Source organism: Camelus dromedarius, chromosome 19, assembly GCF_036321535.1.
Source record: "Camelus dromedarius isolate mCamDro1 chromosome 19, mCamDro1.pat, whole genome shotgun sequence".
Taxonomy (NCBI): Eukaryota; Metazoa; Chordata; class Mammalia; order Artiodactyla; family Camelidae; genus Camelus; species Camelus dromedarius.
In genome coordinates, this window is record NC_087454.1 from 32,544,405 (window position 1) to 32,571,879 (window position 27,475).

Here is a 27,475-nt window from a genome sequence, read left to right on the forward strand (position 1 = left end):
ATTATATTTTCCATATTAATAAGCAGATACTCAACTTGCATCCCCTTTTCTGAATACCTGCCCTGTGGATCATCAGCAACTTTCCAACAACCCCTCTGTTTGGATATCGAGGACAGAACACGAGGAGATCCTCGCTGCTAAACCTGAGAGTCCATTCAGAGCCCAGACTGATTAAGTGTCCCCCACTGATGCGTAAACACTTAGGGTGGCTGACCTTTATGCTGTATGCCTCTGCTGTCTATGGTAATTTATAGTATTCTTAGAAATTAAGAGGTGCCCCATAAATATGTACTGGTTTGATTTCAATAAGTAGTGTTTGTGTGCCCAGTGCACCGTGAGGCCCAAGAAGACCAAAATGTCAGAATCTGGAGCAGAGAAAGGTCGATTGCAGGGCTGAGCAAGGAAGATGGGGTGGCTCATGCCCAAGAAAACCCTGAACACTTCCAAGAGTTTCAGCAAAGCATATTTAAAGGCCAGGGAAGGAGAGGGGGTCACAGGGTGCAGGATCAGCTCATGCAAAATTCTCTGATTGGTTGAGGTTGAGGCAACAGGGTGGTCAAGACTATCAACCCCTAGGTGCCAGAAGGTCTCGGGGCTACATGGTCTCCATCATTAAGTAGTTAATTTCTCCCCTTGGTGGTGGTTTTTTGCATCCAAAAAACTCAGTTTGTACAGTTTGTAACCGAGCAGGACCCTGTAGCGCCTTCCACGGTCAGACCCCTCTCTCACATCCTCTGCTGTTGCCCTTCCCTGAAGTGCCCAGATAATGGTATCCCATGCATATTTCCCGAGTTTCTCGGATGCTAAAAACCCACCACCACTCAAACTGTAATATTTACCTAGAAAAAGCAATTAATTAATCCCTAGAAACTTGACCTGTATAATCCACTCCTCTCTTCCACCATATTCAATGATTCACCATTTGAATGGTAACCAGAAATAGCTGTACAGAGTACGTGAGAAACTTTAAAGACAATGCAAAATGAAAAAACAAAAAAACAAAAAAAAACAGAATGTAATCTGAAAACAATACCATGTTTTCCTTGCAAAGTAATGAGATTTGATGTATGCTCATTGAGATAATCTAACAGCACACAAACACAAACCCACCACGCAGTATGAAAAAAAATGTCATTACTGAAGGTCAGGAGGAAAACATGGATTATATTATCCAGAGTTAAGTGCCTATTTTTTAAAATAAATAACATCTGTTCTTGGTGTTTCGGAAAATAAAATAAATACACAGGAAGATAGATTCCTCACTAATTCTAACGATAAAAGAATATAAAAATGCAAATACAAACCATCTATCCAATGGAAGACAGCTTACTGTACAGACAAAATCCTAGTGTCAGTGGGTCATATTTTACAGAAGACATATAGTAAAATGTAACAAACTAAATGAATGATTCTTGTCACAAGAACAGCTTTAAAGGAGAACTGAGAAAGAAGATACGCTAGTGATTAGAACGAAAGCAATTAAAATGATAAATGAATCAGGATGCACACAAGAAGCTCTGAAGAAAGGCAATGATTGAAAATGATGCTAAGCCCTTCACCACTCATTATAAAATTTTTCTTGGTAATGAGTAAAGATCAGGAAACCCATTTATGAAGAGCCCCAATTCTGCAATATAAGCAGAACTACCTTTAAATACGTCTTTAAAATGTACAGATTAGCTGTGCAATTACTGATAATTTAACATCATCAATGAATGAATGTTTGCAGAGAGAAGGGAGGGAAGGGGAAAGAAGGGAGGAAAATTCAGTTTAGGAAAAAGTTATTAAATCTACCTTGTTTTCAACACTGCACTAAGCCGGGCTATCATATTAACTTGTTCACCATGATTTCCATGCTTAGCATGGTGCCAAGCTTCCGTGTGTCCTCAGTAACTCAGTGAATGAATGCATGACTCAAAGAGCTACAGAAGTGAAGACCTACGCACTGTGCTCTGAGGAGCTCAGAGCCTGGGCATTGGAGCACTTACACCCACACAAGGACAGTTTCAACGGCACAGAGTCATCCCCATCACTGACATCTTCCAATACCATGTGCTTATTTTTGTGTGTCACAGCTCTGAGCAGTTCAGTGTTGGGTTTTTTTGGTTTTAAATTGATTACAATTTTTCTATTGAAATTTCTTCTATCCATATATATTACATAGTCACTGGTGAAAAGATTATTTATCGTTCAACTGTCTTCCTTCCCACATGCTGTTAATGCCACGTGATCTTAAGCAGCTGTCTACTCCTTACATCTGGAGACGTGCCCAGACTCCAGGGAGAAGCAGCACCAGTCTCAAACAGTTCTCTGCAATAGTTTACTCAATGCGTACTAGTCTGAAAACTGTTTCTGCTACATTCAGTAAAATTACATGAAAGGGATGCCCTGCTAGTCCACTGTCCTCAGACATGGAAAAGTGCTAAATTCATTCACTTGAGATGTCTGGTTTTTCTTTAATTAACAGTAATCTTTTGATGTAGCAACTATCTGGGTTTTGCTGCAAAAACTCCTATATATCCTGGCTCTTCCTTTACCTCTTCAGAACAGTCCCTCAGAGCGATCTGAGAGGCTGACTCCTAGGCTTAAGTTCTCAGTATATCTGCCAAATAAAATACAATTTTCAACTTGTAGGATGTGCATTTTTTTTCAGCCAACACTAGGAAGACAGGAAATATGGATTTCTAGTGCCATCCCAAATACAAATCTTCCATACATCAAAATCAGAAAGAATCATAAAACTCACGACACAAGCCTGATTTCTATGAAAAAAAAATCTCCTTATTTACAACAAAAATTAATATGAATAGAATTCAGACGCTTGCAAACCTTTAGATAACTAATGCATCAATTTTCCAAATAGCCGCTGGCTTGCATAAAATGGAGACTGACGCACAGGGCAGATGTCGTTCTGGAAAGGCCAGGAGACACCCCTTACTGCCAGACAACTTAAGCATCAGAAAACACTGATGTCATTCTGCAGGGTGTGATGGCAACCTCTAATTGCTTTATTTCTGTGGCAGAATTGACACCTGAAATGCCAGCTCTATTATTGGACATCCCTGAATAAAAACAAGTCACAAAGTTCTGTAAGTAACTGTTTGATAAGAAAGGACGACAAAGCATACTTTTAAGCCTATGACGCAATTCCTCTCTGCCTCTGAATGTCCATTATTGTGTAAGAACTTGCCTTCTTCTGTCATATAGATGGAATAAAGTTTCTAGAAACCAAAACATTTTCAGAAAATCTACAGCACAGATCTTTCCTCCTTCCTTCCTCCTTTTTAATTTTCCTTGGTTCCTAATCTTTTACCCTCCCTCAACGCCTTCGTTCTTTTCTTCTTTTCTCTTTTTTTTTTCCTCCCCTGCCTTGTTACAGAGCAAACACAGGAAAAATTATGCACAAGATGACCAGGCTGCATAACTGAAATTGCCCAGAAAGCGAAGAAGGGAAAATAGACTGTGGTCTGGTTCTGGGTGAGGAGGAACAAGCACACAGGCCCTGGCTGTCCCACTGAACGCAGCTGTAAAACCTGGAGAGGATGTTCGGAGCAGCAGTGAGAAAGGTAATTAGGGCAGGTGGGCTGGGGAAGAAGAGCAGAATTCTAAGCACTGCTGGACCAGTGGTGTGTACTGTTTTTGTTTTTGTTTTCTTTCCTCCTACATCCCAAGGCTTTCACTCAACATGTGCTAAAACCTAAAATTGGGCATCCGTGTTGAAAGAGAGTGCAGAGAGCATCTCCTCTGCTTGTCTGTTCTCCGTTCTCTAGTGCCCCGGCCACAGGCCATCTTTTGGCAGCAGATGGAGTGAGGGCTGCAGCGGCAAGGACCCATAGGGACCCAAAACCCCAAAGGGGGAGATCTTCTCTGACCTGGTTGGTCCCAGGAGGATGGGATGAAACCACATTGCTTTTTGTTCTTTCTCTTTTTCTTTTTTTGGACAAATGCTTATCCTCCATCACCACCTCCCCCCCCCTTGCCCCCTCCCCCTCGCCCCGAGGAGAAGGCATTTCACAGTGGTGAGTTCTGAGTCCGGTCAAACACACACAGGCTACAAATGGGGTCTTCCTAGGAACCCTCTGAGAGGTCAAATAATGATAAGAAGCTAGACTTTGGTTCTGCTCCCTCCAGGACGTCCAGGCTGCTAGCTGTCACCTCAAACTCTGGCAGTTAGTTTTTGAGGCACTGACAAAAACTGAAAGCAGGAGATGGAACCAGGGTGACTGGAAACACCTCATTGCTCACTGGTTCCATCCTGCTTTAATGATTTTTCTTGATTAAATGCTCTTTAGATCACTGCAAGCCTTTAGTTAACTTCTAAAGTTCTGGTAAAGTTGACTCTGATCGTTTTTGCAAGATTAATTTTGCTGCTTTTATGGAAAAGCTTTAGATGTCCTCAGTCTTCCATTTTCACTAACATCACATATACAAAGATTTATACCTGCCACGTAATTTAATCTGCTTACTATGATTTAGGTCTTCTTTCTCCAGCTCCTCCTCCTCCTCTTCGCCAACTTCGATGGCTTAGATTGAAGTCTCTTCTACTCCCTTAAAAGGTCCATATGATTTTTTTATTCTTCCAGAGGTCACTCCTAACTTACCAAGAATCCACAACAGGACTTTTTCCTGCCCTTTTTCTGAAGTTTTAAACGTTTATTTCTTCCTGACAAAAATGACAGCTATAACACAACAGTATTAAACCATTCTTGTCAGCTGACTCTACGGGGTGGCCTGCCTGAGCTGTCCCCCTGCTCGGCTTCTCACCTGGTGGGTCCCCATTGCTGACACCTGCTCAGGTCCGTGTCTGTGCAGTCACGTGGGTGTCCGCAAGCTCTAACCTCCGCCAGCCTCTCTGATGTAATTTTCCACGGCTCCCTTTTTTTTGCTCAGGGCACTGGGCCACATTCACCTCCCAGTTTGATGGCCAAATACATCTCGTTCTTTCCTCCCCCGTGGCCTTTGCACTTTTGTTCCTTCTGCTTGAACACTTTCCTCCTTCCCACTGCTACCTTATTAACTGGTTCTGCCAGCCCATCCCGCACTGGGGTCTGACAGCAGTCTTCAGACGGGAAGAAACAGCCCTACTCATCACACGTGGAAAACAGAACCACTGAAACCGCACGGTGTTCCCGCTGATGAGGCCCATCTCCCCGGTTTGTGCAGTTACATCCTGTACCAAACAGCCTAATTTCATGGCTACTTGACTTTGGAGATGATTGTCATCAGCTTCAGATTCTCAACAAAATTTTGTTTAAAATTAAAATAATTCCTTTCACTTGTTCTGTGTTACCAAGATCAATGTCCAGTCATAGAATACATCTGGTATTACCCTCCTGCAACTGAAACAAGCATTTTAAGACTTTCCTCCTTAGAATTCTGTGGAAAGTTGAGGTATATATCCTGTTAGGGCGCTACTTGGTTTTGCATCCCATAGCTTCTTTTCCTCTCTGTTTTCTAAACCTTGGTTCTAGAACAAGAAAAACAAAGTGCAGCTCCCTGATACATTTTTTTTTTTTTATCTTAGGGAGTTCACACAAACAATAATTAACCTGGACAGGAGATCTATAGCCCCATCCAGAGAATATAACTCTTTCTGCACATCAGGGGAAAGAGATATCCTTCATTATTTAAAGTTGTCTCTCTATTTTCTTAGCAGCCTGAAAACATTAATTTTAAATGCTAACGGAATTACTAGCATGCTCCTCGATACAGAATAGATTCCAAATTCAATCTTAGCAGCTGTAGGCAATCAACAAACGGCGTTATCTGGAGGGATCTGGGAAGAGGGCAGATGCTGGTCAATCACCATAACCTAATTACAGCAGGGCACCTGCTATAGGCAGGATAGTAACGTTTTTATTGGGCTGGAAAAGAACTATCATTTGGGGGATTTCAAGCAGTTTCTGCCTACCAGGGAGGAAACCAAAATTCGCATCCTCTGTTCTGAGAGAGCCCTTTTAGTAATACAAGTAAGTACCTACTTATTATTTGGAGGGAACCTTCATTTACAGTGAAGAAACCCAAATACAGAGCTTAGAATGAGCTTAATAATATGAATTGAAGAGCTTTGACAGAACTGTGATGCATCAGAATTGTAGATTTGTTTTTCCAAGCCTAGACTGACTTAATATTGACTTAGTATTTTCTCTTGTTCTCAATAGGTTCTTACCCAAGATGATTACTCACTGGAGATTGGGAAAATGGATAGTGAAAGAAGAATGTAAAAAGGAATTCACTTGGCTTTATCCTGAAGACTAATTGCAATGTTGTCACTGAGGCCTGAATAATCCAGACTTGTGAAATGTAAAATGAACCATAGTGATCTTTCTGTCTGGGTCACTGGGAACTACCTCACGTGGGTAGATCAGGTTTCAGGTTCTCTGAGAAAGGACAGATACTTTTTATGTGAATCATCCTCCGAAAAGTTTAATTTGGAGGTAGAAAAGAAAGTGAACACTGGACTAAGGAAGAGAATGATTTCCTTTCTCTGTTGCTAGTTTGCAACAGCTGAGCCCATACTCTCGGATGGAGAGATGTTAAGAAGCATTCTAGAGTGTTGGGGGGAGACAAATCAAGAACAGGAGATTCTGTCTGGAAAGTCATCCAGTGATGTTAGTGGGGTGTTGAAGTCTCCTACTATTATTGTGTCCCATTAAGTTCTCCCTTTATGTCTGTTAGTATTTGTTTTATATATTCGGGTGCTCCTGTAGCCAAGACATGGAAGCAACCTAAATGTCCAACGACAGATGGCTGGATTAAGAAGCTGTGGTATATTTATACAATGGAATACTACTCAGTCATAAAAAATAATAAAATAATGCCATTTGCAACAATGGATGGAGCTGGAGGTCGTCATTCTAAGTGAAGTAAGCCAGGAAGAGAAAGAAAATTACCATATATTACTTACATGTGGAATCTAAAAATAATAATAATTATAACAAATGAACTTATTTAAAAAACAGAAACAGACTCACAGACATAGGAAACGAATTTATGGTTACCAGTGGGGACAGGGGATGATGGGAAGGGATAAATTGGGAGTTTGAGATTTATAGATACTAACTACTATAAATAAACAACCAGTTTCTACTGTAGAACACAGGGAACTATATTCAATATCTTGTAGTAACCCTATAATGAAAAGAATATGAAAAGGAATATATGCATGTACACATATGACTGAAACACTATGCTGTACACCAGAAATTGACACAACATTATAAACTGACTATGCTTCAATTTAAAAAAAAAAATTTAAAAGAGCAGGAAAAGAGGTGACTTCTTAAATGACTCCAAGGTTAGGGTTCCCCTCAGTGTGACTAAACTTTAGACAGGCGTCTCCCAGATTCTAGGTCCCTCTTCTTTCTTTTGTTGAGCATTTGCTTTAGAAAGCGTGTAACTGTGTATTCTTTCTCAACAGATAACGTACTTCCTGCCCTGTTCTTAACTTTTAGAAGAGTTGCACAAGATCTCTTTAAGATGACCTGTTTTCATTAAAATCACTAAGCAAGGAAATTGAACTATATCTATCGGGCCCTGAAGAAATAATTAAGTTGCCGGATGTAGCCCTGAGCAAAGGGACAAGTGTTAAACTGCCCTGGTTCTCTGGCTATTTTCAGCACCACAGAGGATGACAGGGTAAATAAAAAACCAGTAGGTGGTTAAAACTCATCAAAAAGAAATCTCCACTCTCACTCACTTGAGTCTCTGTCATTTCTTTTTTTTTTTTTTTAAGTAACAAAACACTTTGCCTCTCACATTCGATACTCACTAAGCTCAGATGTACTTCCTCTCCAGTTTCTCATGTCTTCGTTACCTTTCCTTCACTTCTATTCACGTCCTACCTAATAAATTCTTTCTATTCATCACCTCGCCCCTCCACAGAATCTTTTGCATTACCAGCCAAGCTCTTGTGAAAGTGCTGAAATATTTCATTCTAAACACCGGATCCTTCACGACCAGCTGGTGCATGAAGTTACAGGTAAAACTCCCTTACAATACTTACTGCAACCTCAGCTCAGCAAATGTTGACTGATTACTTGAATAACTACCACCCGTGGCGCTAGGTCACAGCAACGCGGTGCTGAGCAAAAATAAACACAAGGGCACTCACACAAGGGCACTCACAGGCGCATGCAGGAAACACACTTTAATCAGACACGCGCGAAAATAAAACTAAACTAAGAGAAAGTGCCGTGGGAGTTTTTGAAAGGGGAGTCGGGCCTAGGCAGGAAGGTTCTCCTGAGGGAGTGATGTGTGATCTGAGAGCTCCAGTGACTGTGAGTTACTCAGGGGCAGAAGGGAAGGAAGGAGTTTTCTGGCCGGAGGAGCCGTCAGACCACAGTGCACACTAGACAGATTCCCCAGCCCAACCAGAGCTCTGGAGCAGAGACTGCCTATTAGAGAAGTTTCTCACCAGGAGAAACGGTGAAGCTCTGTTACCCTCTCCTCGCTCATCATTAGCCAGGAGCTTTCCCTCAAAAAGCTGACCACGGTCGGAAGCTGAAGCAGACACTAAACACTGTGAATGGCTGGAGACGCTCAGATAACTATGTTCCTGGTAGGTGAACAGGGAGTCTTTTCCTGAAAAGAGAGCTGAGCAGTGCTTCTCCGTGTTGTAAAAGAAACAAAGTTCAACTGAGTAAACTTTAAAGACCTTACTGGCTTCAGTCAATGATGCAGGAACTGAGCAGCGTCCAGTCTAGCAGGCAGCATTAAGGAACCAGGTCCATTCCGTTGCCTGATATGCAGCAAAGCGAAACACTGAGACGCCCAGGTTTACAGCCAAGAAAGAGTTTATTCGCAAGGCAGCCGAGTGAGGAGACCAGAGGACAATTCTCAGATTTATCTCACTGAAGGCGAGGGGCTTGAGACATTTATGGGGTAAGCAGGGTGGACTTAGGTGTGGGGAGAGGTGACTGGAAGTGAGGTAATCCGTGATCCGTGCAGGCGCATCTGGGTCATATGCTTCTGCATATTCAAAATGAAGGGGCTTAGCATGATCTGAGGATGGAGTCTTCTGGCCCTCTGACGTTAACAGGTCATTCCTTGGACGTCTGTGCAGGCCCGGTTTTAGGGTTGATGGTCCCAACCAGCCCCAGCTGGCTTACACAGGCCAGGAGCTGACTCCAAGTTCCTGTAAAACAACTGGGCTGCGTGAAGCTGGGAAGCCACCTTACAAGGAAAGGAGTTTTAACAAGCTGTTCTTTTATGTGTTGTTCGAGAATTTTGTTAGTTTATTGGCTTCTGTTAACTCTATGGGGCATGGTTTCAATAGAGAAGAGCTCTGAGGAGCTGTACAAAATGGAAGATTTTATCAGCAGATGGGAGCAGAAACAAGAAGTGGTACTGGGCAAAAAAGGTGGATTGTTATGGAAGGTCACTGTCCTCCAGGGGAGGGCAGGGGTCCACCAGGCAGATTACCTAACTAGTGCTGATAAGGCGATTCCTGAATGACTAGCTTAATATTCCATTTCTAGGAGAGCTGAAAAAATAATTAAGTCTTGGTTTGGTAATGGGGGCTTAGCATAAGCGACCCCATTTGGGGCTTCTTGTCTTGTTTTTAGGAGTGTCCCCCACAATCCCCAGTAATACACAACATCATAGAGCAGGAACACCTTAATAGCATAACAGATGTCTTTATAGATAAAAATAAAGCCTTAAACCACTTAAAAAAAAAAAAAACCACTCTGGGGTAAGTGGCAAAAACTCAAGTCTGAACCCAGATCTACATAATCCCAAAGTCCGTTGTCTTTCTGCTGTTCAAATTCAACAAATATTGCATATTGTCTGAACACATACTGGGTGCAAAGCTCTGTCCTAGACCCTGGGGATACCACAGTGAACAGACGAAAAGCCTGAGCTGTAGAGCTAAACACCTAGTCCTCAAGACACTAAAATACCTTGCAGGCATGTGCAGATCCACCTCTGGCAACCATTTACAGCCCCGGAAGAGTAACAGTGCAAGTAGAAGTTAAAGGTAGTAAATGTTCCAATTTTCAAGGGGGGAAAAATAAATGTAGTTAGACAAGTAAGCTTGACATTCATTTATGAAGTAGTCTAGAACGCATTTTAAAACAGATGAAGAGCACAAAAAATGAAAAATCATGTAAAAGGAGAAAAACTCAGCTTGATTCCGATACCGTCAGCTGAACTGCAGGCATGGGTGCTGTTAATCTGATGTGGCAGTTCCCATGGTCAGGGACCTCCCAGCCTGGTGTCGGGAGTGAGTAAACCCATTGTGGATTGTGCGTGAGCCTAGGCAACCCTGGGAGCTGGACCCCGCACACACTGCAGAGAAGGAGGGCGCGAGCCCTCAGCTACGGGCTGGAGATGAGGACAAAAGGAGCCGGAAAAATGGTGTCAAAAAGGGAGTTTAAACCTGAGCCAACTGAAGTAAGCAATGGGAGACGGTACCCTTATAACTCGTATTGTCAACAGTTTGATTCTAGATGCCTTCGTGCTGGTCTGGAAATTAGGTGCGCACAGAAAGAAGATTCTGAATGCCCCACGGAAGGAGCCAAAGCTGAAACTACTGTGAATCTGTGCACATCTTAAATCTTCAGTTGGAAGCATTACTTGTTTTAATGCTTGCAGTTGTTCTGGGGGCAGAATCCCAGGGTATTCTGAATCCCTCAGACTCTCTGCCCTCTAAATTTGTATTCCCTGGCAAGGGCCAGAAAAATTTACAGGAAAAAAATCCAGTGGAGCCAGGAAGAGAAGCTTTCTGTCTCCTGGCAGCCCTGTGAGTGTCAGCACATAATTTCCAGCTTATTTACCTTGCATTACGAGGCAGTTACGGGTGCATTACAGCCCTCCTCAGTCACTCAGTCATGAGCTGATTAACCTCCCTAGCAGCTGGAGTAGCATCTCACTATTTGAGAAAGAAAGGAGATGTGTTCATGATTAGACTTAGTAAACAATCTGTCACTTTTCAAGTTTCGTAAACCTGAGAACATTTATGAAGGACAAGGAGGTAGGGTCCTCAGTATATTTGATATAAAGCTCATGAGAGTTGAGGGAAGGATAATTTCAGGGTCCTACAGACTTCTTTTCTCATTTTAATTGACTCTGACAAAGCAGATAAAAAATGAGACTTCTTTAGAAAATTGTGTAGAATATTCTGTAAATAAGAGAAATAAGAAGTCCTATACACTCATATTTGTATTACACACACACACACACACACACACACATCATTTAAAGTGTTAGGACTGAGGAAACAATCATTTGTAGCTAAGAAGAAATTGCTGGCACCAGATTACTCTCATTCCAGCTCTGCTATTTTATTTGCTGCCTGTGTGAACCCAGGCAGATTTTACACATCCGCCCTGTGAACCCCAGTTTCCTTCTTCACACAATGAGGGTAATAACAGTACCTCCCTCTTAGGGTTGTTGGGGAGATTTAAATTACTTTTGAAAACAGAAAAGTGTCACACGTAGAAAAGCATGCAATAAGTGGAAACATTTTTTTTTTAATCAAAGGTGGCCCCCAAATTAACTTAGTTGGGCAAGTCAGACTTTCAGTAAATTTACCATTAATTTGTGTCTAATGGGTAGCAGAGAATTATTTATCTGCAATGTTCTTCATGTTATTTTGCTATTTCTCTCCAGTGGGATGAACTGGGGCCAGAAGGGGAGCCAGACCCACTCTTTTTATAACAAAATGATCAGGGACTGTCCTCTGCTTTCCTGCCCCAGAAGATCCTAATGGTGTGAAGTCAGAAGAAAACATAATTTTCCACTTTTTCATATTCTTTGTAAGCCAGAGTTCCTTGCAGATCTGTTAACTTTGCTGCAACATCTTTAATAGTAAGATGGAGGAGGAAAAAATCTTACTTGGTGAGTAAGACTTTTTTCTTTCTTTCTTCCACCATGGAACTCTGCTGGTTAATATGAACAGTCCTTGAAAGAACAAGTCCTTGAATTACGACACCACCTTGCGTTTGAAGGACATTTTCCAACCATTAGCAACAACCCTGATAGTCATTTAAAATCTGGTTTCAATGAACACATCACAGAATCTCCAGGGTCTCAATTAAGCTGATTGTCAGTTGGAATAAGAAAAAATACAAAAGCATTAATCACAGACGCAACTTCCTGCAAAATCTGCAACTGAGTTCCGGAAGCCGTCCTGACCTCCTTCTGTGGCTGTGATTTTTCACCCAGTATGTGGTCAGTGCTTCACCTGAAGCACAAAATTCCCCACTATGTTAAGTGCAGAGCATGTGACATGAATGCCGATGCAGGAGAAAAGTCCAGATGACACTGCAAAGTGTCACGTGGCACAAAATGTTGATTTGTGTGAAACTAACCCGTGAGAGCCTGAGCACGTAAGAACCTGCTCGATTTAAAATCATCATGTATTTTGTATTCACCTACATTTGACAGGATTCCTGATCAATCTCTCTTACTCTTTGTGTTGCTTCGTTGTTATTTTTAAAGATGCAGGTTATTTCACAAGACACAAATCTCAGGCACTTCCTCAGATCCCCCTGGTGCCGGCAGCCTCCTCGACACTGGCTCCCTTGTAGAGCTGCTGTGCTAAATGCTAAACGGAGTTTGATGGGGTCTCCCCAGTCCCCTGTCTGGGGCCAGTCAGTCAGTCACCCTGGGAATGCCAAGCCCTGTACTTGGCTGAGCGCAGCCAGGCCAAATCTGCTGCACGGCCAGCGTTTCTGCCTCTTCCTTCTACATCCAAATTTGGATGAAACGTCACGTCATAGGAGAGGGCTTGATATTCTGACTTTGTACAGAAGGAGACACAGGATGCATCCCAGAATCTGGGGGAGTTAACTCCCACAAACAGCAAACTCTGACTTAATGGGAAGCAAAAGATTAGAGAGCTTTCTAGGCGAGTAAGTTCCCCCTTCTTCCTCCCTTCCACCAATGCCCAAAGCCACAGTCTGTTTCTCCTTGTCATCCTCCAGAGCAGCCCCTGTGTCCAGCAACGTCCTTGCTGAGCTGCGGTGCCTCTGTGCAGCCCGCCATGCAGCAGTACCCAGCGTGGCCGAGCCTTCCTGCTCTCCGCCTCTCCCACGGCCTCACTTCCTTTTCCTCGTCCACTGGGCTGGGTTTCACCTTCATAACTGCTGTAGTATCACTTTTAGCTTTGCCCCAGGCTCTCTTTTCTAGGGAAACTGGCTATAACAGTTATATTTTCTTGTATTTTGAGATAGCAAGACTTATCATTTTATACTTTGTGTCTTTCTGAGTAGAACTGTGATTTTGGGGGGATTAAGAACACTAGCATTCTAAATTAAAGTGAGCTGAAATACTGCTATGATCACTAAGAACAAATAACTTGACAGGGCCTGGGGGAAACAAAAAAAACATAATTAAATGTCTACTTTTACATGATTGGGAGATCAAGATAATTCAGAACAAAGCAATACACCTATTTATAAATGCTCTTAGGAGGAAGGGAAAATACAATTTGTTTAAAAAAGTTCATGCCCTTTTACTTTTCCAAGAAACACCATGAAAAGGCTAGCGCCTGGGGGTCAGCGGAAGGATGGTTGTTGAAGCAAGGGTGACCATTCACAGCACATAAAATACACGCGGGGAAGAAACCCTGGGATTCTAGATGACACTAATTATTTACAAAAGACAATAAACACAATTTACTGACTCTACAACAAGACAAAAGACCAGGCTCATCAACCCAACGAAGCATGTTACCTTTTTTGTTCGTTTGTTTCTGTTCATCTTTGGTTTGTTTCTTGGGAAAGGAACGTGATGGGATTTGCAGCCCTCGGCGTCCTCCAACTCCACCCCTTGAAGGAATCAAGAGATTCTCCACTGGGTCCGTCCCTTCCCACCCCTTCATGCCAACAGAGAGAACCTCCAACATGGCAGCCCAACAGCTGCCTTTTAAAATATCTCAAATGTATGACTTATAATGAAATAACAAAATATGTCATGACCATCGAACTCTCTTCTTTAACTGAACACAAACTAATGAACTGCAGAGAAGAGGGAAAGGGAAACCCTCTTAGGTTTGTTGTTCCTTGTTTATTTAATAGGCAGTGACTCTGCTGAGTGAGTTTGCAGGACAGAAGAATTTACTACCCCAAAATATGCCACTTTGGCATAAGGATTATTTTGAGCTAAAGGTACTTAAAAAACAGCAGATTCAAGATGCCCTCCCTGCACCAAGAGAACAGTCCTAAATGGGGAGACAAAGCCAACAGAATTCTGTGCAAATAGACCTTCTTCTTACTGCGAATGAAAAATATTGCCTACCATACCAGTAAACAAAGGGTGTTACAGACATCAAGCCATCACATTGCAGCAGCCTGTATGGTGAGCCCTAAGGGAACTCAGGATGGAAACAGGATGCCTACCATCAAGCCCTCAGCCACTGCAGTCACCCCCAACTGTGCCCCCGAGGAGACTCAGGCTGGGAAAGCACAGGCTACTGGCCCCGGACAGCTAGGTGCACATCAAAGGAATGACTTCCATGAGCCCAGACTCTTGCATCTTCCCCTACATAGAAAAGTGCTAAATTCCTTAACTTGAGGTATCCAGTTTTCTTTATTTAACAGTAACCTTTTGACTTTCCAACTCCCTGGTCTTTGTTGCAAAACCTCCTATTTATCTTGCCTCCTCCCTTACCTCTTTGGAGCAGTCTCTTAGAGCTGTCTAAGAGGCGATCTCCTGGGCTTGACGCCGTCAGGAAGTCCACCAAATAAAACGTAACTCTCAACTTTTAAGATTGTGCATTTTTTTCAGTCGACATTACAATAATTCTCACCTTACTTTCACCTCCCTGTATATTCTAGCTACTTTCCCACAGTAGCCTCTCTGTTCAACCTAGTATTAAAATCTTTAGGTTTCACCATTTTTTTGGGCCTTCTCTCTCGGGAGGGCTCCCGTGTCACGTAAAACATGTACGTCTGTAAGCTTTCCTCCCGTGAATCTGTCTTAGGTCAGTTTAATTTTCAAGCCCAACCAAAAACCCCTAAGAAGGCAGAGGTCATATTTTGCCCCCCCCTGCAAGTTCCGTCTCCCTTCGCCTTCCACCCAGCACTGACTCCTGCTGGCTCCTGCTTGGGGTGGGATCCCTGGCAATAGCTGCTGCTACGAGCAGCTGGGTCCCCAGCCGCTGATGTGCAGAGAAGAGGAGGTGATCAGCTGACAGAGGGTGCAGCGATCAACCACACGTTCTGTTCCCATTCCACGTCGGCTGATCATTTCATGGTTCTAGGCTGACTAAGGGAACAACAGTGCTGTAAATGGAATGGTCGGCTTATGCTTTCACATAAAAATGAAAAGTGTTTATGACCACCCTAAATGATAAATACTTGGTCTTCATCCTACTGCAGCATTTGACACTCTGCCTTTGAAATGTTTTATCCCCACTCCATTAAAAAATTTCCCTCTCCCGTGCTCCCGATAGCATATAAAGGATCATAATTTATTTCCCACTTAAGCTAGAAAGGTTAACATGCTCTTAGAATCTCTCATTTCCTCCTCCCTCTTTTTTTCACTGCTACTAGTCTATTTCACTCACCGTAATTTCTCGCCAGGACAATGGTTGTTAACACTTGTCCTGCTTCCTGTCTCCCTCAGCCCCAATGTGTGCATCCCAATGCATCGGAATGGTGTTTTTATAATCCTCTCCCTAGCATCCTACACATCTGCTCGGAAGTCACCTCTCGCCCCTCACTGCCAGTCACTCCAGATCTCTGGTTCTTGTTCAAGACACACCCACATCACAGCACCGCTGCTGCTGCGGTTTCTTCTGCTTGAAATACGGCCCCTCTGACTTGATCAAATCTGTGTCACCAGAGAAGCCCTAATGCAAGCTTCTTCTTTTCATAGAAACTTTCCATGACTCCCTTGCTCAGGCATGATTCATCGCTGCTTCCTCTATATTCCTGTAGCAATTCATCACACCTTTTATAGATTTTAAGAAATGTGTATGATTAATGAAGGCATTTCACTCTTTCTTCAATTCCTCATCAGTTTAAGTTACTGCAATTACAACCTTTACTAAGCTATGTCATTGGCCTGTGCACATACACCAGTCTCTCGTCCTTTCTCCTTGAGAAAAAGGACAAAATCCTTACCATCTTCTTATACACAGTTGTCTGCCACCAGTGTCTTGCTCAGAGAGGGTCCTGATAATATTGTTTCTCAATAAGCTTTATTACACAAGAATTCACATTAGGTAATTTGTCCTTGTGTGTGAACATCTTACTTATTTTTTGGTAATTCCACTTGATTGCTTAATTGTAAACCCCTTACTACTCACACTGGGACACAGACGCCAGCCTTTCTAGCCCACATGAGAAGCAACTGAATTTGATGAATATCAAGGAAGAATCCTAATTTAATCAATCATATAATTCTTTGTCTCTTAATTAGAAAATGAACTAAAAATGCTTTATTGAGGTGACTTTGTTAGATCAATTTGATGGACTAGAGTAAAATAAAAAATGCACAGTTAAAATATGACCTATTGGTTTCCTTGCTTAATTTTATTAATTTCCTTCAATATGCCAGATATTGTGAGAGTTAGAGCAAGCAAAGTCAAATAAGACACCACCTCTCCCCTCAAGATATTCACAGGCTGACACAGTCCCAGAAATGTCAACAACTAACATCCAAAGCCAACGAATCAAGCGACAAATGGAGACACAGCAATGCAGTGAAAAGGCAAAACAGGAAAAATTAACTCAAACTGAACGTCCAGAACACATTTCATGGAGGAGGTGACCATTCAGAGGATATTTTACCAAATCGGACCCTGACTGTTGGCCTATTTGTAATGAGGACAAGCTCACTTTGGATTCTATCATTGAAATTTGTTCTTTTTTTACCCCCTAAACAGTAAATTTGTTTCCTCCTGTTTCATGTATTCCATCATTTCCCAGGATCATTTGTGACAGCTGTTTGGAGAATAATCTCAAAGAACTACTACAGACTTCCCTGATCATGTTTTGTGAACAAATGTCAGTTTTCCTTATGAATGTTTTAGATGCTAAAAAAAGAAAAGTAATTGACTTGAGGTAGTCAAATTCACTGGAAGTAAATAATACATGATATCAATCTGGATGTAAAAATTAGTTATATATAAACAGCCATTTGTTTACTGACTTTGATGGGAATATTAATGAACTCAATGCTTTTGTAGATTATGTAAAATTGCTGCCTTAAAAAAAAAAGTTATTTTTAAAGGGATTTCTCTGCTATTGATTTCTAAAGCAGTTAAAGTACCCAAATTACTACTCAGTACTTTTATGTTGTCAGTATAATATACTAGAATGGTTTAAAATGTCTCAAATTACTTACAACTTCTTCCCTGCACCCCAACACCCTCCCAATTCCCACAATATAATTTATAACCCTTTCTCCATAATTAATAGATATAGGGAATCTTGTTCTTAGAATAAATTAAAATCTAGAAATTTATCAATGCCTATGAAATTGATAAATTTAAAAAAAGCAGCCTACTGCAAACTTGAAAAAGTAATTACTCTGGTGGAGGAAGTGGAGAAGAGAAAACGTGTGCTGTGCTCTCTACATGTATTCAGTTATAAATTATTTTGCTAAGCCTCTAAAATTTAAAAAATATGCTAGGTGTCATTAATGCGTTTATGCCAAGGAAAGGTAAACAATTAAAGACACTTCCTAGACAACACCCCCTAGGCAGTGTAAAATACACGTAACAAGTATTAAATAAAACCTCTGCTTCTCATCGCAGGTAGTGCTGATTAACAGGACTGTTATTTGAATCACACTTAATAACTCTGTTGTTGGGCAAAATCTGTTAAGTCTCTGCCTCCTTTTTCTTAAACATAAACCATGTATATAATGTTTCCAAAAAGCTTCGAAGGATGTAGCACTTTGTGTAGGTTTTCCAGGAGAGAGGGGTGAGTAATTCACTACTGCAGTGACCATGCCATTTTACGATAACACTCCATCAACATTTTACCATGACGCTCTGTGACACTACGGCTAAGGAGAAAGATTCTCGGTAGCTTCTACCGTGCTGGTTCCCACGTCACTGTGACAAGTACACGTGTCCCTAATGACAATACATTTCATGACTGTCAACTCCGTGCAGACATCCAGCTATATATCGTAAGTGCACTCTCACCCGCCCTTCATAAGCTCTCCACAAAGTAGGCATCTCTGTTAGTCTCATTTTAACCTCATTTTACAGATGAGGAACAGGAGTTACGGAAAGGTCACATTACCTGTCTAATGTCACTAAACCAGTAATTAATGAAATGAAGAACAAGAGTGCAGGACCTTACTTTTGTGGTATCCATCCAGCATGCTCTCACCTGCCAGAAGGTACAGAGCAGTACCACTGTCCACGGGCGCCATTAAACTATTTCCTTAACTTTGCATAATATTATACTCAATTTTATAAATCTTGTCTAAAAATGATATATCAGTGACAACGGTGCGGCAGTTTAGCAAACATCGTGTCCAAAAACTCTACACTTTGCTCACCTCCAGCTTCCCGCTTCCTCCTTTTCAAACGGTCTCATAATAGCCGGCACTTCCACAGACTCTCACGTTCCTGGTGGAAGAAAAGGAAAAGCATTACAGATCCTTCTTCCTGCCTTTCACGGGACTCAGAAAAGGAAAACAAGAACATTAGTCTGGGGTAGTTTTAACCTCATAAGATGAGCAAAATATAAGCAAGTCTGTATCCTGGTACTCCCCCTTTGCATGCCATCTATCCTGGACCATACTGTCCTAGAAAAGTGGTAACATTAAGGAATTAAAGTGATGGACACAGAGAAAGACAGGGATAGAACCCAGCAGACCTGACCTTTCACACTCCTTCAGCCATGAGGAGATTCCAGAGAAAGACAAAAAGCTCTTTATCTATAAATCATTATTATAATCCATATTTATAAGGCTGGGAGGTTTTGCAAATGACTTGAATTGAGGTCATTAGTTAATCATTTTAAAAAAAATTAACTTTGAAGATGAATTAGGATGGCCAAAATTTCTGAGCTAACCTAAAGTTAAATAAAAGAAAATAAATTTTAAATGACTCAATCTCCTGGTTAAACCATTTGTCTTAACCCTGGGGAAGAAACACGATCTGGAAAACCAGAATCAACTTGTGGTATTAGTGGAAAGGAGGGAGTAAAAGTACCCCCTCTTAACTTTTAATGATTTTTCATATTAAAGTCAACACCTTGAGATATCCTAGAATGGGAGCTATAAAATGCACAAGATTATTATCTGTATGTATTTGTTCTCCTGTGGATGAAAAGGATTATTAGGAGGGTGTATGATTCGACCTCTCGCATCCTTATACGCTCCAAAAATAGTCTGATTGTATGTGTAAGAAAACAGCTGAAGGACATGAGAAAACATGAGGGACAAGAAGAAACAGCAGTGGCCAAGTGGTACGCACCATCTACAGAGCAGTGCAGATTCTATCTTGAATGAAGTTTACTCTCACCCCAGCACGAACCCCGAATTTTCTCTAATATAATGCTTCTCAGAATTACAGCTTTTTCGAGCTGTCTGCCTCTTCTCTCCTTCCAAGGTGAAGGCCTGTATGAAGTCGCCCATAGGTGAGTCAAATCAAACTCAATTTATCCTCTTTTCCAGAAGATCACCAAATGCCCTCCCACACAATGAGAGGAGAATGGAAGTCCATGTGTGTGTTTTGATTTTTTTTTTTTTTTGGATTGCACAGAAGTATACAGGTAACATTTTATTTGAAGATAATGGATTCCAACTACAGATATTTTCATTGCTGTAAGGGGGAAGAATGTAATTTACAGAGAAGTGCCCTAGTTTGGAGCTTTAAGGCATCATAGACTGTTAGAGCTCCGTGGGACACCAGGGAGCATCTACTGTCAACCCTGGGTTTATAAATGAGTCAATCAGAGACCAGGAAATTGAAAGAACATGTGTAGAGTCAAAAACTTGACAGGTACGGACTAAAATGAAAACTTCCTGACCACGAGCAAAGCTGCGTTCATTCCATTTCGTTCTTTAACTCACTTCTTCTGAGCACTGTCCCTTGATCTGAACCCTTGAAAACTAGTTTGCTGAAATCTTTGAAAGTTCCTTGGAAGAATGAATAGGTCTGAAGTACTACTGCCATTTCCAAAGCAATGGAATACACAGTATTCTGCGTGTGAATGTGTGTGTAAATAAAATTACTGTAATCAAATCAACATGCTAATGACATAGGACTAGAAAGGCAACTCAGTGTAACAGAATAGAGAATCCAAAACTAGATCTCAGTATTTACAGTAATGTAATTTAATAGCTAACACAGACGGCATATTAACTGAAGGGGAAAGACAGATCATAGCACAGTGGGTCATATACCCGTGGAAGGAAGCATACTGCTGGCCCTGTGTCTGTCAGGACTGCTCTCTGTTCTAAGTATCAAAAACCTCATGATTCAGCAGCTTAAACACATGGAGGGTGGTGTTTTCACCTAAGCCTAGTGGAGTGTAATCTGGTCCATGGCGGCTGCCCAAGGACACCATCTCCTTCCTATCTTTCTGCTCCACCATCCTCCGTGAGTGGTTTTCACTCTCACCACTGCAAGATGGCGGCAGAAACCAAAGACATTACAGACGAGAAAGAGGGAGAAAGGGTTTTGAAAATGGGTTTTTTATTCGTTTTTAACAGGCTTTCATTTTTACTCAGAAAAGAATGCCTTTCCCAGGGATTTGTGCTTATGGCCCAACCAAGGTCAAGTGGCCCCCAAACTGCAGAGGAGCCTGAGAAATGAACTCTTAGCTTCTAGCCTTGAAAACAGAAAAATGCCAAGACAGCAGGATTTGGGACATTGTTGCAGAATAAGCCAACCTACACAGTCTGTCACATTAGAAAACAAAAACAAAAACAAAACAAGAAACTTTAAGGGCATTGAAGAACGAAATGTAAATTAAAATAAAATAAAATAAAAGTCTGTTTAAAAAAAAGACTATCCATCAAGGAGTGAGGAAGACATGCTTAAACTGGAAAATTATACATAATAAAATAAAAACACTTACATATATTTTAATTTACAAAAAAACTTAAAATTAATAAACAAACAAAACATTCAGAAAATGCCTATTATATAGTTGCAAACACACGCACACACACACACTCCACAAAGAATCCGTACAGATTTACAAGATAAAAAGCTCAAATGAACAAATGGGCAAAGGATATTAGTCGGGTGATTTGTAGACGAGCGAATTGAAAGAGCAAAATAACATAAAAGGATACGTTCTCAGCAAAATGTAAATTAGACTAACAATAAAATAGCATTTTCTATTTATTAGACCCGCAAACATTTTCTGAAGACAGAGAGACCTCCTGTAGCGAGAACGCCTGCAAAAGGATATGCTTTTCCCTGGTGGTGGAAGTGTCAAATTTTATATCCTTTTCAGAAAGCAGTCAGGCAGCATCTTTTAAAACCTAAAATGAATACATCCTTGACCTTAGAAGTAACATTCCTGGGAACTTACCTCATAAAATCAAAGGCATTTAGACATAAGGCTATAACTCTAAGAATATTAACTGCAATATTGTTCACAGAGGCAAACCACTGGGGGGAAAATTTAATATCAATTAATAGAAAAATGGCTTGGCTAAATTATATTATATTCACATTATGGAATAATATGTAATCCATCATAAAAAAAACTGAAATTTTACCAATTGAAGCATTTCCATGATTTTTTGAGGGAAAAAAAAAGCGCATGAAGAAAAACATTCATGATCATCCCACTTTGGACAATAACAAGTCTGACTGTGGATGATACATAGACAGACAGACAGACTTGTGTGTGTATATGTTTATACATAATCGTATAAACATGGAGAAAATATGTAAGAAGATACACTAGGTTGTATACCTACGTGACAGGGTTAAGGGGTGATCTTGGTGGAGAGGGGGAGGAAGAAATGGGGAGTACCGGTAGTTAAGTAAAAGAAAAAAAATACCACTAGTAACAACAATGTAACAGCAGATATGACCTGCTGCTAATTGTGCATTCATGTAAAGCTTTATTTGATTATATACAAATATTTCTGACTATGTTTAAATTAATATAGCAACGTGGACACTTGGGCATAGAATCAGTGGTTATAACATGCCTGGAATATCATGTGTGATTCCAGACAAGTGTCACAAACATTTAATAAAAAGAAAAGAAAAAGGATCATGAAAAAGTAACCCAAATCATTAGCAAGTGGAAAACCTTCAGTCTTTCTAGGGTTCTAGAAGAACAGGCATTAACATGGACGAGACACCTCCTTTTCCTTTCAACACACCCCACCCTCACTGTGCCCTCATATTCAACAGCTGACTTTACCAGCTGCTCTAGAGCGAGGAGAGTAATTAGTGGACTGGAACATCTCAGCTTCCCACTGCCATACCTATAACCTTAAACCAGCTTCCACACATCCTTCCCCTCCTCCATCTATAGTTAAGCTCTCCTCCCAAACTCTAAACACCCTCCTTCTCAGAAAGCGCTTTCTATGCGTTGCCTCTCCTTGCTCTCTCACGTCTTCAACTTACCCCTCTTTAGGCTGTTGTTGTTGTTTTGATTAGTATTTAAATATAAATCTTACAAAAAAATCATCCTAGGTCTGGGCTGGAAGATGTAAAAATTAAGTGTAACATTTTGCACGTCTGAAAACAAAAAATAATCATCAGAAACTACAGAGGGCTTGTCAAAACGATTCAGTAACTTTAAGAGGTTCCCATGGTCCAAACATGGTACAGTTTAACATGGCATCAGTAAGAATAAGAACTCCAAGAAGCAGAAAATGTTCAAGAAATTTTGAATCCATGTTCATAATGATCATTTCTGAAAAAAGAAAAATAAAAAATTAATGTTCTGGTCACCTCTGAAGGACATCAGGAAATTAACTCATAATTTTGAAACTGGTCCATAAAGGAAACAATTCAAACACCTCTCTTTTATATACAAATTGTACCTTAGAGTAACCAAACTGTTACTGAGGGAAAGTCTCTCTTTATAGGCTTATTCCAACCAATGAATGAAAAGGGAGTATGTAATAGAAATACCACGTTTTACAACTCTTAATGCATTAACAGATCTGGGCAATGATGTTCAATGTTTGCTAATTTCACAATAAAAGGAACAACCAGAGATTGTCTCCAGATGAAAGGACAAGCCACTACTTACGAACTGGTCTTCAAACAAAACTGAACTGCAACATGATCAAGATTCCAAATCTAAGTACCAACGTACAGAAAACGCAGAGGATAGAACACGTTACATAGCACAATCCAGCAACCAGCAACACCCAAACCAGGAAAAATTCTGCAAAACGAATGGTCCACTTTCTTGAATAAACCAGTAACAACAACAAAAGAAGGCGTAAGGGAAGAGAAACTATTGTTTAAAAGAGACATGAGAAAAGGTAACTGATTCTGGGACCCGATTCCACATGGAGGAATCCCCACACCAACAATTCTCCTTAACACCAGCTCTTACAATTTAACTCAATTCTGACACGATCTACCCGGGGACACTGCCTGATATCACAAGCCAAGGGGCTCAGTGCCCACTGTCCTTCACACGCACACTTCAGACACCAGTCCCAAAGCCAGGTTGTCACCTGTGCCCCTGACCAACCAGCCAGAGACTGGAGGTTCCAACGATCTCCTCCTTGGCTTTGATTAATGTGCCAGAGCAGCTCATAGAACTCAGGGAAATACATTTACCAGTTTATTAAAGGATATAAGTGATACACGTGAGCAGACAGACGAAGAGATACGCAGGGTGAAACACATAGGAAGGGGTACTGAAGCCTCCGTGGCCTCTCCAGGCATGCACTCTGTCTGCACCCGCACCTGTTTACCAACCTGGAAGCTCTCCGGACCCCCTCCTATTGGCATTTTATGGAGACTCTCTCATGTAGGCACGATCAGTTATTAACTCCGTTTCCAGCCCCTCTCCTCTCTCTGGAGGATTGGGGGGGGGGGGCTGAAAATGCCAAGCTTCTAATCATGGCTTGGCCTTTCTGGTGGCCAGCCCCCACACAGGAGCCATCCAGAGTCACTTCAATAGAACAAAGGATGCTGCCAGTGATTTAGGAAATCAGAAGGGGTTTAGGAGTTCTATGCTAGGAGCGGGGGCCAGAAACCCACCTACATACGTCCTATTATCCCACAATAGTCACTGCAATGAAAAGGCTTTATTTCAGTCCTGAATTGAATAAATAAATGGCAAAAAATAACTAAAAGACAGTTGGAGCCACCTGAACACCGACTGGAAATTTAACAATACTAAGCAATTATTGTTAATTTTTAGGCAGAATAATTATATTGCGATTAGTTTAGAAAGAAGACTACTTTTTAGTGATAGAGGCTAAAATGCCTGTTAATGAGATTCCATGATGTTTAGGATTTGCTTTAAAATAATACAAAGGGCGGAACTTGAATACAAATGAAACAATACCAGAAAACTGATCACTGTTTAACTGAATGATGATGACATGGGCATTTGACGTATTATGTTACCTTTTTTTGAATATCATTGCAGTTTTCCATACTATCTTTCTTATAAATGTTCCCTTGATTCTCCCTTTCATCTCCAGCAAATGGCTTAAATCCCTCATTCCCATCATAACAAATTATGAAATAAGTTACCATTTCCCTACTTTCAATCTCTCTTCAAACTTATCCACCAACCTCCCACCCACGTCAGCTTTTTCTTACTGTCACACTTAAACTGTACTTTCAAACGTCAGCCAAGGCCTGCACATGCTTAAATTCAGTGAGTGTTTTCTAGTCCTTGCTGGCTTTAACCTTTTCCCTCCCTCACCCCTGTGGTGCAGTCCCTTCTTTGCAACGTTTCTTCCCTCAGCTTTTCTCCTATGACTCCACTGTCCCTCCACAACCAGCTGTGCACTCCTGGCCCAGAGGAGACCTTCTCTCTGCAACAGCGGGAAGTTTTTAAAGCATATTCTCTCCCCACTCCCCGTCAACCTCTGAAATCAGAATCTCATTTCAGGGCATTAGAACCCTCTGTCCTCCCCACCTACTCCTCTCTACCTACGGGTGCTGACGTACAATTTAAGTGCTACTTATTATTCCAGCCTTTCTTCCTGCAGGGAGCCTCCCCTTCTTTTACTAAACGCATCTTTCCTGCTCTGTTCCCATAAGACGATATACTTCCTCTAATAATAAAACTCATCACACACAGTTTGCTTATTACATTGCCTTTTTCTCTGAAAGACTAAATTCGCTAAAAGCACAAACCTTCTCCCTCTTGTTTGCTGCAGTATTCTGAGCTCTGAGCAGTACCTGGCTCAGAACAGAACTCCAAGCATTTGTTAAATGCCTTGTTTGATTCCCTATTTGTTGACCAAAATGGCTTTTTCTGTGTATGTTCCTTCTTTGTTCCTGTATCCGTGAAAAATTGTTTTTACTTGCACTCAAAACTCCTGGCTCAAACCCAGTAAGAGCTACAAAGAAAAGTCACAAATTTAAAGAATAAATTAGGGCAATGTTTCCAACTGCAGGTATGCTCCAATACATTAGAGGATACTGAAATCAAATCACAGTATTTTTAATCAAGTAGAATATAATAGGAAATATGTAGGTGTGTTGCACAAAGTAAGAGTAACCATTTACTGTAATTTTTTATTGAAGTATAGTTGATTTATAACACATTAGTTTCTGGTGTACAGCACAGTCATTCAGTTATATACTCTTTTTCATATTCTTTTTTGTCATAGGTTATTACAAGATATTGAATATAGTTCCCTGTGCTATACCTATATTATATTTAAAATTAAATACATATACATATATGTGCATGTGTGTGTATCTGCATGTGTGTATATACCGGGTTAAGATGTAAACTGTTATCTTTTATTTTCTGCAAGTCTCAAATGAAACCATGTGAAAGCTATCCATTCAGAAAGCAAGTAATCAGGAACAATAAAGCAAGGGTGATTTCTTCGCCAGCAGGATTACTCCCAGTGATTGCAGAAGCAGTCAGTCCTTTCTGGATATGGATTTTAATAAAAGCAACAGTAGCTAAAGTACCCTCTGGAAACAGCTGGCATCCTCACTTAAAACCCACCAAGGAAGGTCTGATCTGCAATTCCCGTAAAAGCATTTTGACTCTAAATGGCTGCATTTCTTAAGGCCAAAGTAACCATAGATAAGAAACCATTGCTTAGAGAAGAAACCAGCCCTTAGATTAGGCCAAAATGCCACAGATGAGTTCTACGTTGGATATATTTTCAGAACTTTTCCAGGAAGGACTTTATGTACTGCCCTGCTAAGCTTTTCAAAGGTGTGTCAAATTTGTCTACGACATCCTAGCGTCAACCTGCTTTCCAACATAATTCAATCCTCACTCCTTCCCTTCCCAAGCCCTACTTCTAAGTACAGACCTTGCTGATCCACTGCTCTCTCTGCTCCAGCTCCTTGACCCTCTGCTATTCTGTCTTTCACTTCTCACTCTCCTTTGGATATAATCAGTTTCAAGTCCTTTGTGGAGGGGGGCTCCCAGTCAAACATGGAGTGACACTACAGGGCAGATGGGGAGAAAGGACACAAAGTTACGTGCCTTGCCCATGGTAACTTTTGTACTGTTTGTCTCTTGATTATTTTTAAGAATGCAGAAGAATCACAAAGTACTCCTGTAATTCCAAAGGTGTGATGCGGTGGGGGTAGGAGGGGAGACAGATGAGTGCATTTAGGCTTAAATCTTTCTTCAGATTGTGATAGTTAAGCCTCTGCTTCTTTGTAATTCAAACAAGTCTTCTGTTGAAAAGAACAATGATTGATGAGAAATACTCTGTTGTCATTTGTCCAAGGAAAAAAGTTGTCCCCAAGCTAAGAAACGGATCAAAGGTGTAGTACATCTTGTGATTAGAGAAAATGGCTGGCAATGACCTTGTTACGTTGTTACTTCCTTGGAGCTCGGCTTCAGACCAGTGCTTAACACCATTTCAACACTTTCTATGGATCAGACCCATGGCCAGGAGATGAGCTGAATCCTTTTTGGAGAGGGTGGGTTTTTTTGGTGAGCTGAACATGGAAAACAATTTAACCTCAGCTTATGCACACAGTTAATGCCTCAGCACAGACACCAAATTGCCAATGTTTTGAAAACTTCTAATTCAGAAATCAAGATCAGGACACCATGGTTCATAGCCAAAAGTTCTAAAATCATGATGTAGATGGGAGTTGTTTTTTATGTGAATTAATTTTTAAAAAACAGAGTAGCACTCATTCCACATATTTTTGTAGCATGAATCGTCATGACATAACCTTGAAATCTATAAAGTGAAATAAACATATTAGAAATATATCTATAGTGAAGTCACCTTTGTGTTTGTCTAAGAGAAGTAATTTCCTTGGCATCATATGCTATTTATAAACAGTTTTCCCTTTATGCACACACTGATTAAATGCTTTTTGCCATGCTGGCTTCTGACCCCAAAAGATCTGTTGGCATTAAAACAAATTTACAATCTTGTTTTATTA

At 41.0% G+C, this 27,475-nt stretch overlaps 1 long non-coding RNA gene across 1 annotated transcript in view; it reads right to left on the reverse strand.

The window, feature by feature from the left end:
• LOC116147620 (uncharacterized) overlaps window positions 1-27,475 on the reverse strand; it is a 306,975-nt gene that overhangs the window by 254,345 nt on the left and 25,155 nt on the right. Inside the window, exon 3 of the long non-coding RNA XR_004131158.2 lies at window positions 18,469-18,538. This is a non-coding gene — a long non-coding RNA (uncharacterized LOC116147620). The remainder of the gene's footprint in view (window positions 1-18,468; window positions 18,539-27,475) is intronic.